Source organism: Grammomys surdaster, unplaced genomic scaffold (genome assembly GCF_004785775.1).
Source record: "Grammomys surdaster isolate TR1022 unplaced genomic scaffold, NIH_TR_1.0 169, whole genome shotgun sequence".
Lineage (NCBI taxonomy): Eukaryota > Metazoa > Chordata > Mammalia > Rodentia > Muridae > Grammomys > Grammomys surdaster.
This window is the reverse complement of record NW_021604617.1, coordinates 17,088,523-17,100,468: the sequence shown is the minus strand read 5'-3', so window position 1 is coordinate 17,100,468 and position 11,946 is coordinate 17,088,523.

Here is an 11,946-nt window from a genome sequence, read left to right as displayed (position 1 = left end):
GGCAGGAAAAAAGGAAGGGAGATACTGTAGTCAATAAATGGGTTAATTAAGTCAACAGGCCAATAGGTAATTCTCAGAATATAAACTATGAATGGCTAATAAGTATGAAATAACATTCAGCACCCTTGGTCATCAAGAAAATTCAAATACTGTCCTCAGGTGTCATAGGCGCCTTAGCCCTGAAGTGAAGTTAGCCCTAGGAGACAAATAATTGTCGTACTTTGGCCTGGGGCAGAGCCGAGGAACCTTCTAGGCCACTATTGGTCATTCAGTCCTCTTTTGTTCATAAAAGGAAACCGTGAGAATCCTGGACCCGCCCCACCCCCCACCACAGCAAAGCGCTAGAGGGAATAGAGCACCCAGCAGAACGAGGGCAGGGGACAGGAGGAGCAAACGCTGCTCATATTTACCTTTGTAGGCCAGAGTGTGGAAGAGTAGGGGTTGATGGAACGGAAAGAATTCAGCAGACACTGCAGGCAAGGTTGGGCCACAAAGGGCAGGTTTCATTCCCCCAAGGTGGGTGAAAGGAACCATGGAAGGCACTGAGTTCTGTTTCCTCAAATATCAGAAACCAAGTGCTTGAATCTGTCTTGGATGCTTCAATTAAACAGAATTTTGCTACCTTCAGAGTTGCCCATTTCCCAGTCCTCTTTTGCTGTTTTAATCACTTGAAAGCCCCTTTCCCAGTCCTTCTTCTCTTTTTGCTGTCTTAATCACCTCAAACTGTATCTCCTTGGTATTCTTTCAGTATACTTAACAAGCAAGGATGAGTTTCTATTTAGCCAAACCTGCTGAAAAATCTTAACTGCTCCCTGTAGCAATGGTGATGTCCCAACACTGCCCTGTACTGTATGCTTAGACTATCGTAGGGGGCCGGGGATTCACGAAGTATATCACAAAACTTAGGTGAGAATTGAAGCTAGGCATGATGACATATGCCTTTAATCTCAACGGCACTCAGGAGGTTGAAGCAGGAGGTTTGCAAGTTTGGGGGCAGCCTGGGCTATATAGTGAGATGCTGTTTTAGAAAAAAAAAAAAATTATAGCCTAGCCTAGAAGCCCAGGTAGCTCACTTTGAAAGCCTGTTTCCTAGGCTATGGGGGATGTGTTCTTTCCTTATCCTTCTGCCTAGGGGAAAGTCCCCGGACAATGGGCAGAGAGTGCCGTGTATGCATAGTCCTTCCCCCACCCCTGCACCTCCACCCTCTAGTCACTGTTAGCCTGCCAAGAAAGACACCCACCCCTGTGAGCCAAGCAGCTTTTGGCGGGGCGTCATCCATCAGTTCTCCTAGAAAAAAAAAATTATTAAGTACTTACTGTATACAAAATTATAAAAACAGATAAAAGAGGAGTTTGCTAAAGGTATGCTACCCAGGCACCTCCAAGGATTAATGATGTTTTATTTCTAGGACGTCCCATGCAATGGGAAACTGAGTTATGAACTTCTCATTCCCGTGATTGGCGTCGCCTTGTCCAACCTTCCTCTCTCGTCTATAAAAGGCACATAACCATGGATCATTGACTTGGGTCATCTCCTCATCGATCTGTAAACATGCATCAAGATGTCAGATAACTACTCGTGCAAATTGGTTATGCTCCCAGACAAAGGAACCAAAATAAATCAGGCCTTTGGTCAGCAAGCAGTCAGCGTGACCCAGAGGCAGAGACTGGGCGCCCTTCACTGGCCTTCTCTATGCCCCTTTAGTGCCAAACTGACTTAATACTGCTACTTTGCCAGCTTCCTCTTCTCAGCACCAGAAGACTGAGCCTTCCCAACCCCCAAGCTTCAGCTACCTGCAGAGGGTGCCTATATCTACAGTTTCAACCCTTAGGCACTATAAACTCCATCTGGGTCAGCTAGCACCAGGGAAAAGAAAGACCAGTGGACATCAACAGCACAGGACATTTCAAGTGTGTGCTTTAAGAGAAATAAAAAAAATGCTATAGGTTAATCAGCAGAAAATTTTAAAAATATGAAATAACATAAAGGGAGATTATGATTGCTTTTTAGCCCCACTTAAAACTATTCCCTGGCATACCTTAAAAACTATATTTAAGACTGTATTTTGAAGCCAAGAAAAATGTAGCGGAAATATTATCACCTGTGCTTATTTGATAAAGTTGCCCGGGGAGGGGGCTGGGAGGGCAATAGCAGTGAGCATACTTTGGTTTTGTTGTTTTAAAATTTATTACACTTATTTTGTGTGTGTGTGTTGCCATGGTTTCCACGGAGAAATCAGAGACCAACTTTCAGGAGCCAATTATCTCCTTCCACCACGTGGGTTAGAGGAATTTAATTTAGGTGGTGAGACTTGGCTACCAAAAACCCCTCTCCCCCCCCCCCCCCCCATGGAGTCATCTTACCAGTCCTCAAAGTAAAAGTTCTTCGTGGGACACCCCGACCCAGTTGCTGAGATCATGTAAGCCATTTCCAGGAAATGCAGGTTCCCAGCTTTTGGGTTTTTTCCTGACTCCGTAGGTCAGGAAGCTATAAGGAAGGGGACCTAGGAAGACAAGAGGTTTAAGCTCCAGTGCGATCCTCCTGAGAGTTGGAAAGGTCTCAGGTCCCACCCAGGCCCACTCGTCACAAATCTACGTTTTGCAAGATCCCAGATGCTTCCTGTGCAGCTAAGCGTGAGAAGCCAGGCGCTTGGAGCCCCTTCCTGTCCCGCTGCCCTCCCCAAGGCAGCACTGCTATGCAAGATTTGTACATAGCTTTCACACCTCCTTGATGATGACCTAGCAATAAAAATCCCAGCTCTGTGGGAGTAAACGCCTCCTGCTCAAGCCAGTCTTGAGTTCTGGGAAAGCCCTGAACGAATGACCTTCTAAATCTCCTGAGGGCTGTAGGACCTCCAAAGGGAGCCAAGGTTAAAATCAAAAAAACAAAAACAAAAAAACCTTTCTGGCCCCATCATCAAAGTCTGTTTGAGGGTCAGAGCTGTTGTGTTTGCTGACCCTTAAGTCACAGTAAATCATTTACCTATAGAGAACAGCAGGAAGACTCACAACATAGCTGTTTAAAGTCAGCTGGGAAGATCCACACAGCTAGCTCCCCCTTTCCCCGGCCCTACCTTATCTTTTCCTTCCTGGGCCAGATGGTGTTTTTATCCTTTGCTCTTCCACCAGGGGGCGCCAGCAGGCACTTGGGTTGGCCACCACTTCCAATTACATTCAGGACCTTGAGTGCATGCCTGGTGATAGAGGAAAAATAGAAAGGACAGAAGCCAAAACAGTCGTGTCTGTCTGGGCCGCCAGCCACAACCATGTGTGATCATGAGAGCTTGTCAGAGTCAGAATGGCCCAGGCAATGCCTCATAAAGGGCTGTGTCCCTCAGATCTATGCTGTGATCTGAAAGCAGGCAGCCACCCAAGGCCCTAACAGGAGCGGCACCCGAGGCTCATCTGAGAAGTGCCAACCTTCTCACCTTGAATTTGTTTTCTTCCTGAAAATCGCTAGTCATCACAAGCCTGTGTGACCAGACACTGGATCCCTCAGAGTTCTGGCATCTGTTACTTCTGTTTCTAAAGCTCCATCGAAATCCCTTTGGCCCCAGACCTAGCCTTGGCTTTGGCTACCAAGTACTCACCTGGCATCTACCTCTCCTGGGCCTGGCTTCTTAAGGTCCTTCCATGAGAGCATATGGGTCACCTGTGGGGGTCTAGTGCCTGATGCAGAGGGAGAGATGAGGGACGGATAACAAGAACTGCTTTCTGACCTTGAAAAGCTCACAAATGTCACTCAGTTTGTCCTGGCAACTCCCCACTGTTCATAAAGTAGCAGCTATCTGGATAGCCCCCCCCCTTTTTAATTGTAGAGGTCACTAGTCACTAAAAATAAATGGTTGAAACCTCAGGCTCTGGGGCTGTAAAGATTTCATTCAGGTTCTGGCTGCCTGTTACTAGCAAGAACGACCCACTTTGCCTTCTATCTTGTTTGACGTGTGTGTGTGTGTGTGTGTGTGTGTGCGTGCGTGTGTATGTATATGTGCGTATGTGTGTTGTATGTATATGTGTGTGTAAGTGTGCACATGGGTATGCGTGTGTGTGCATGTGTGTGTGTTTTCAGGATGTGTATATGTAGGCACCCATGCCACACCATGTGTCTGGAGGTCAGAAGACAACTTTGTGTAATAGATTTCCACCTTTCACCTTTACTTGGGCTCTGGGGATTGAATAGATATTGCTGGCCCTGCCTTCTGATTAGGCCTTGGTATTCACCTCCCTAAAATGGGGATAACAGAGAATGTAAAGATATCTTAGCAGCTAAGAGTGTTTACTATTCTTCCAGGATACCAAAGTATGTTGAGGGACGCACAGCAGTCTGTAACTCCAGCTCAGGTAACTCAGATACCGTCTTCTGGCCTCCATAGACAACTATATGTATATAAGTACCCACAGACAAACACACAAACCTCCGACTTAATCACCAGTTCTGGGGAGAAAGAAGGAAAAAAAGCATATGTAGTGTGTGTGTGTGTGTGTGTGTGTGTGTGTGTGTATACCTAGTCAGATTTCTTTCTCAAAAACAAACAAAAAACCTAATAATGGTGAGGATAATTGGTTTTTTTTTTAACTGCTTCATGCAATATTACGAGCATTGAGTTAGACACTGTATGTAGACTTAACACAGTGCTGACCCCATCCTCTGTGCCAGCCCTCAGCAGTAGAGTCCTTCTTATCATTGGATAACAGTGGCAGCAAGCAATGAAAGATGACCCACCAGCACAGAGGGTCTGGATTTCAGTTGTAGATATAATGTAACTTAATTGTGCGTGCCTCAGTTTCTCCATCTATAAAATGCCCACGGCACTGCCTGCCTCTTATTCTTATTGTGACTAATATTTCTCAAACATTAACCCTGCCGCAGGCCCTGTTGTAAGCTCTTTGGGTACGAGTATGTTTACTACGCCCTACATCCTAGTTTCGAATATTAGGAAACAGACCCACAAATTGAGGGCCAAGCAGTGAGTCACAGAAGGAAGTGGCATTTCAAGCCCAAGCCGGGCAGGGCAGAGTGGCCCAGAGCCTGCCTTCTTACTCCTCACACCATGAAACCTCACATAATGCAATGATTCCAACTGTGCCTGGGAGCAGGGAACACTGTGTACACACGACTGATTGTGACTACATACTCAGCCTCTCGGTGTCTGGTCATCAGCTGGGACCCTTAAGCAAACAAGGCATGGAGTTGGGGAACTGCTCTAGACGGCCCTGAGGTGTTTGTCTCAGCAGCTTAGTCTTGTGGCTAAAGAAGTGTGATGGAGGTTTAATCCCCAGTACCATAGAATGTGATCTCATTTGGAAGCGGAACCTTTGCAAATGTCGTGGAGTTCAAATGGAGTCACTGGAGTGAGCTCTCACACATACCACTAGTGTCCTTCTTAAAAGGAAAAGTTTGGATAGGGTCATATTCCGAGTGAAGTTTCTGTGGAGACTCAAGCAGAGCCATGCTCTAGAGTGACAGACAGGGCACAAAGCCAGCAAGCCTCTAAGGCTACAGAAACCAGGAGCCAGTCACAGAAAAGATGTTTCTCAGCCTCCCCAGAGCAGGCAGAGTCTTGCAGACACATCTTGATCTTAGACTTGTAGACCCTACAACTACCTGTGACACGTACCTTTAGAGCCATGCAGTTGGTCATGGCAGCCCAGTGCAGCAGGCATTTATTTTAGTTTACATACATCGTAGTGTGGCCTATGTACATGTTCATGTGTGCATACGCACATGTGCATGTGGGTGCACTATTTTGCTCTATCTTACTATTGGAGACAGGGTCACTCAAATTTAGTGTCACTTACAAATTAGGCTAGACTGGATGACCAATGAGCTTTAGGAATCAAGTATCCCTGAGCCTCACCAAATTTCAGACTACATTTTTGGTTGGCACACAGGAAGACCAGTTTCACAAGACTACATCCTGGCTGTCTGCCTGCCTGCCAGCCTGCCTTCCCTATTTCCTGCCTTCCTTCCTTCATGTGAACAGTTGCAGAATGACCCAGATCATCAGTGGATATTTAGCATGTCCACATCAATGTAAGCGGTGCCCAGACAAAGAACGAGGACATTAGCCACCTCTGAACCTCCCAGTCCCTTCCAACCACCATCCAACAAAGGAGCCTCTATCCTGACCTCTAACATCACAGATTGGTTTTGCCTGGTTTTGAGTTGACATAAATGGGATTGCCCAGTTCTCTGTCTGTCTCTGTTTCTGTCTCTGTCTGTCTCTGTCTCTCTTTGTCTCTGTCTCTGTCTCTCTCTCTCTCTCTCTCTCTCTGTCTCTCTCTCTCTCTGTGTCTGTGTGTACTCTTTGTTCCACGTTATGCTTGAGCTTTGCCTGTGTTTTGCACAGCAAGCCATTCATTCTCACAGTGTAGTAGAGCGTTCTACACTTCCAGACTGTGAAATACAATTAAGAAGTAAGTGCATGTTGAGAGAGAGAGAGAGAGAGAGAGAGAGAGAGAGAGAGAGAGAGAGAGAGAGACACTAACACACACACACACAGAATTCTTTCATTTTTAGATTGCATGTAATATAATGGATCTATTCAAAGCCAGTTTCCCAAATCACTACCCATCACCTCCTTCCTCATCCCGTCTCTTTCCTTACTTCGTACAGTCCTAGTTGTATCTCACTAGCCTGACCCTGCTTGGACAGATAGGAAAGGAACTATGCTCCATGTGAATAAACCTGCATCACCCTCACAATAATCTAGAGCCTGGACCATCCCCAGTTGGCAGTATGGTCCCTGAGTCTTCAGTAACATCATAGCCACGGAACGGAGTTGGCTCCACGCCTCGGACCCTGATCTGAGTCTACCTCAGGCCAGAGTTCACAGAAGGGGTCTGCGGCTCCCACTTTGAAACTTCTGCAAAGAATCACTCCCACGGTTTTCTCAGGCTCAGCTCTTCATCTGCAAGTACAGCTTGACTGCATCGAGGCTCTGCCCTCCTCCTCATTTTTGCCAGACTGTAAATCATCTCAATTTCTTCATACTCATCAACTTTTCCGGGGTCTCCCTTTAGCTGGGAACAATGACCTAATCCCAAGATGCAATTTTAGAGGAACCCTGGGGCTAATCAGAAGGCCTGCTAGTCCTGAGCCACGGTCCATATATGGTACAGTCTTTGAGCCAACAGTAGAATAGACTATAACGCAACACAGCTGATTCACCAGCTGTCCCTCTGGCTCCCTAAGCCGCGCTGGCCCACTCCAGTTTCCATTGAGGTCAGCACGGCATCCATAACAAGAGGTTAAGATCGCTAAAGTGCAACAGGGCTTTGTGCTTTGAGATCTCTGCATTTTACTATCCTTTTCTTTCGAGGATTCCAATTCCTGGGAGGCTGCGCCTTCTGGAATGTAATAGAATAATAATCTGTTATCTTGTGGGCGTGGCTGGGAGCTGAGAGGGAGAGGAGAGGAGACACAGCAGAGACAGAGACGCTTGCCCAAGCCCGGTTACAGCTGAGCTCAGTTGGGAACTGGAAGCAGTCGAAGCGCCCCACCCTGACCCTAGGCAGAGGTCAGTATTCCCAGCCCAAAACTGGGACATTAGCTATTTTGTTCAGTCTCCACCCTCAAGCGCGTCTTACTCATTTGGGGTTTTGTAAAGTCTGAAGGATCGAGGCGAGCAGCCCTCAGACAGCAGACACAACTGAAGCCTAGCTTACCAGTTGTGGGAAAGCTCTCGAGAAGATAACCACGTTTTATATTACCAGCCTCCCCACCGGGCCAGGCCTATTAAAAGGCAAAACGTTATATTAGATTCTACTAGGGGAGTCCTGAGGCTGGCTCAAACCGGCTTACCAATCTTGTTATATTTTTAGAAACTTTGAAAACATATTGGTAAACATAATTATTAAAAGATTGAATTACATATCATTACAATTGGACAAATGACATTTAAAACCGCTATGGCTTTTTTTTTTCACAGATGGCTCTGTGAATAAAGACATTTGCTCCCACCTAGACCTGTGTAGTGAAAAGATAGGACTCTCTCCCAGAAAGTTGTCTTCTGACCATCTCATGTGTGCCAAGGTATGCACGCACTCTCACACGAAAATACATGGGATTTACATTTTTAATAATTTTAAACAGCTGTAGAACGACCGGAGAGATGGCTCGGCTGTTAAGAGCAGGTACTACACAATCATGAGGACCAGAGTTCAGATCCCAGCACCCACATAACAAGCTAGACCAGATGAACTGAAAATGAATGTAACTCTGGATCCTGGCAATATCTCCCTTCTTCACTCCTGGGCCCATGAGCATGGGTGTGTGGGGGCACACAACCACACCCACACCTACCCACACACACACACACTAACATTTGCAGACACAATTAAGTAAATAAAATAATTAGCTGTAATAAATAATCCAATTCATCACATCCACTGTGTCTGATCAGAGGGTGCTCACTGCATTGGATCTGTATGATGGAAATGCTACATACTGCTATGCTGTTTCACGTTTTCCTGACTCTGTGTTCATTGTCCTCCTTGTTCTAGTAAGCTTGAAATCGAGAAGGAGGGAACCACTTACTCTATAGGACTTGGATATGTGAACCAGGGTTTTTTTCTCCCTGCGTGAGCGAGCATACTGCTGCCAGGAGGAGATAACAAAGATTTCCACCTTGGGTACTTATGGTACAGGAAGGGAAACAAGTCTTTCAAGCCTTGAGTTGGGCACAGTTTCCTGAAAAATGCCACAGATGAGGATAAAGGGACAGAGAGAGGTAAAGGACATTTGCTTGAGCATCTTCATACTGCCATTGGCCAGCCTTGTCACCAGAAATAGTAAATTCTCAGGTTTTAACCGCTTGCAAATGAGGAATGGTGATATCTTCTCATTGTGCACAAATAACACTCAAAAGCAAAAGCTAAATTCTCACACTCAACAACCAGGCCATGACTACATGGCACCCAGCTCCCAGATGTTATGCAGTTATGCAGTTATGTAGTTATGCAGTTATCCAGTCATCTGGAGCCTAACTCCTAAGAACCTTACCAGTCTCAAGAAAAACAGCTCAAGCTGTAAAATTTACTTCTTACTAATGGAATGAGATGCCCACTTGTCTTTCCAGACACGGACACTACAGCACTGGTGGTCTGCAAAATAGAACCAAGAAAGTATCTTCTCAACTGTTATAAAACAGAACAGAACAAAGAACAAAGCAGTCCTTCCATTCTCTCTCAGCCTCTTTCTTCTCTGGAAACCCATTCATTGTCTCCTTCCAGTGTATTTCAATAAATTCTCTCTGTTCTCCTGTGTTCTGGTTAATTCTTTTACTGACTACATTACCAGCCTAACTTATGGATTTCACAGACATTTACCTCCTCACAAGACATTCCCAGAAATACAGAGGTGGAGGCAGGAGAATCAGGAGCTCCAGGCTAGCCTCTGCTACATTGTAAGTTCAAGACTAGTCTGAGTTTATACAGGGAATGGTGGTAAAGCCTTCAATGAAGACACCGTGTGAAGACCTGAGGCTGTAAAAAGGACTAATTTTTTTTCAAAGACAAGGCCTTACTCTGTAGCCTAGCCTGACCTCAAAAGTTGCCACAGTCATCCTGCCTTGGCTTCCTGGGAGTTAGCATTACAGATGTGAATCATCACATCTGGCTCGCTAAAGGCATTTCCTATTAAGGAACCAGAAATGACATAGCAGGAGAATGGCTAGTGGATCAGTGTACGCAGATGTGAAGATATACCAGGAATGTCAAGTGGGCAGAGTAGCCATGCTGTAACCTTGGAGGAGAAGAATTGATAGGAAGGGAAAACTGGGACTGGACGGGACAGGACTGAGGAAACCGAGGTGCTGCAAAGGACACCCAACTACTTGTGTTTGAGAGACAGCAAGCTCATGCATAATCTGCCCAGGGATAGAATGGGCAGACAGTGTGACTGCTAATGAGAGATCTTCCCATCCAAGGTTAGATCCCAGCTGTAACTGAAAAAATAGAGCCTTCGCTTAGCCATTAGAAAGGGAGCCAGAAGGAAGAACTAGGAATCGTGGTTAAATTTTGGGATGATGATATTGATGCTATAGTAGACCAAGGTAAAGCAAACAACAGAAGACTGTGTTACTTATCAAGGCATTAATGGAAGAGGCCTATAATGAAGGGACTGAAGCTCTGGTGGGAGAAAGTCAGCTACAAGGACTGAAACATTTAACTAACAAGCAAAGCTTATTTAAGTGTCTCACGAGAGTCTGGAAATGATGGTTGGTTTGATCCCGTGTTCAAGCGCGGTCATCGGAGGGCCAAACTCTTCTGTTCTGATATGGTCAGTGCTGTTACTTGTATGTCAGCTTTAATTCCTGTGGCTGATTCCCTACAGTCATAAGGCATTTGTCACAACTCGAGTCATTTGGAGCAGAGCAGATATGCCTGAGGCAAACTCAGACATCTCTGTAATCAGGGAACGTTTCCCCCCAGTCTCCAGCTGATTTCCCTTTACATGCTGTGGTGGTATGACTATGCTTGGCCTATGGGAAGTGGTACTATCTGGAGGTGTGGCCTTGTTGGAGGAAGTAAATTACTGACTGTACAGTGAGTATGGGTGAGCTTTGAGGTCCTGTGCTCAAGCCCCACCCAGTGCGGAGGACAACCTCTTCGTGGCTGCCTTGGGATCAAGATATAGAACACTCAGCTGCTCTTTCAGTCCCATGTCTGCCTGGATGCTGCCATGCTTCCCACCATGATGATGGTGGACTGACTGAACCTCTGAAACTGTAAGCCAGCCCCAATTAAATGTTGTCCTTTATAAGAGTTGCCTTGGTCATGGTATCTCTTCACAGCAATGAAACCCTAACTAAGACAAATACAATCAACCCGCATGGTCCACACACCCTAGTAGACAGAATACTTTTAAAGATATTCACACTCTAGCCTCCTGCAAACCATGGTGGTTTCATGTTATCTAGCAGAAGGCACTTTGGATTTGCGAGTGACCACTGACATAGCCAGGCTGTCCTACCATGTGCCCTATCTAAGTACATCAGCCCAGCTGGGAGAGGGCAATGGCAGCATTTTAACAATGTGCTACTGATTCTGAGATATAGGCGCTGTGAGGGCGAGGCTGCTAAGGTCCCAGAAGGGTCTCCAGTTTACAGGCAGCCAGGAAACAGAGGCTGTAGTCCTATAGCTTCGAAAAAGCACAATCTGCCACACACCCCAAAAACAAGGAAAACGAGTCTCTTTTGAATCCCCAGAAAAGAACAGGTCCGTGATTTTAGACAAGACCCAGGATGAACGAACATCAGAGACATGAAACCATAACAAGATAATGTCTACTCTAAGCTATGTTTGTAATGGTCAATGAGACAGCAATTTAAAAGTAATACACAAGGCCAGTAATGGTATAACCACATATAGTTTAGATCAACTAGGATTTGCCTGGTTGGAGGGGCGGGCTCATTTCTGTGCACATGCTGTCAATTATCTATCAGATAGTTGAGGGCAGATATACAGAAGATTGAGAGCCAACATTAACAAGAGTGGCAGACAGGCTGAGGAGCAGCAGGTGACGTCCAGGACAGACATGCCAGGCGCATTTGTGTATCTTGGGTCCTGATTATCGGTATAAACTTTTAACATTCTTCATGGTTACAACTAAGGCCATATGCAGGCCCCATAACCCAGACAGCCTTCTTTATTCCGGGAGGAAAAGTCTCTAAGAATGGTCTTACCACTTCCCAGCCTCTGGTTGAGCAGCTAACATTTGTATCTAGAGAATGCTGTGTAGCAGACTTCATTAAATATGAGATGTCTTCCGTCGTAAGAGATAATATTACTACATTACGAAAGAAAAAAGTGAGCTGTCAATACGGCCATGCAAACTCTACAGACCCGAGTTTGAGCCCCAGAACCCAGGCAGAGATGGAAGAGCACAGCTCTGAGAAGTTGCCCCCGACCTCTACACTGCAGAATGTGCGTGCATACATACAA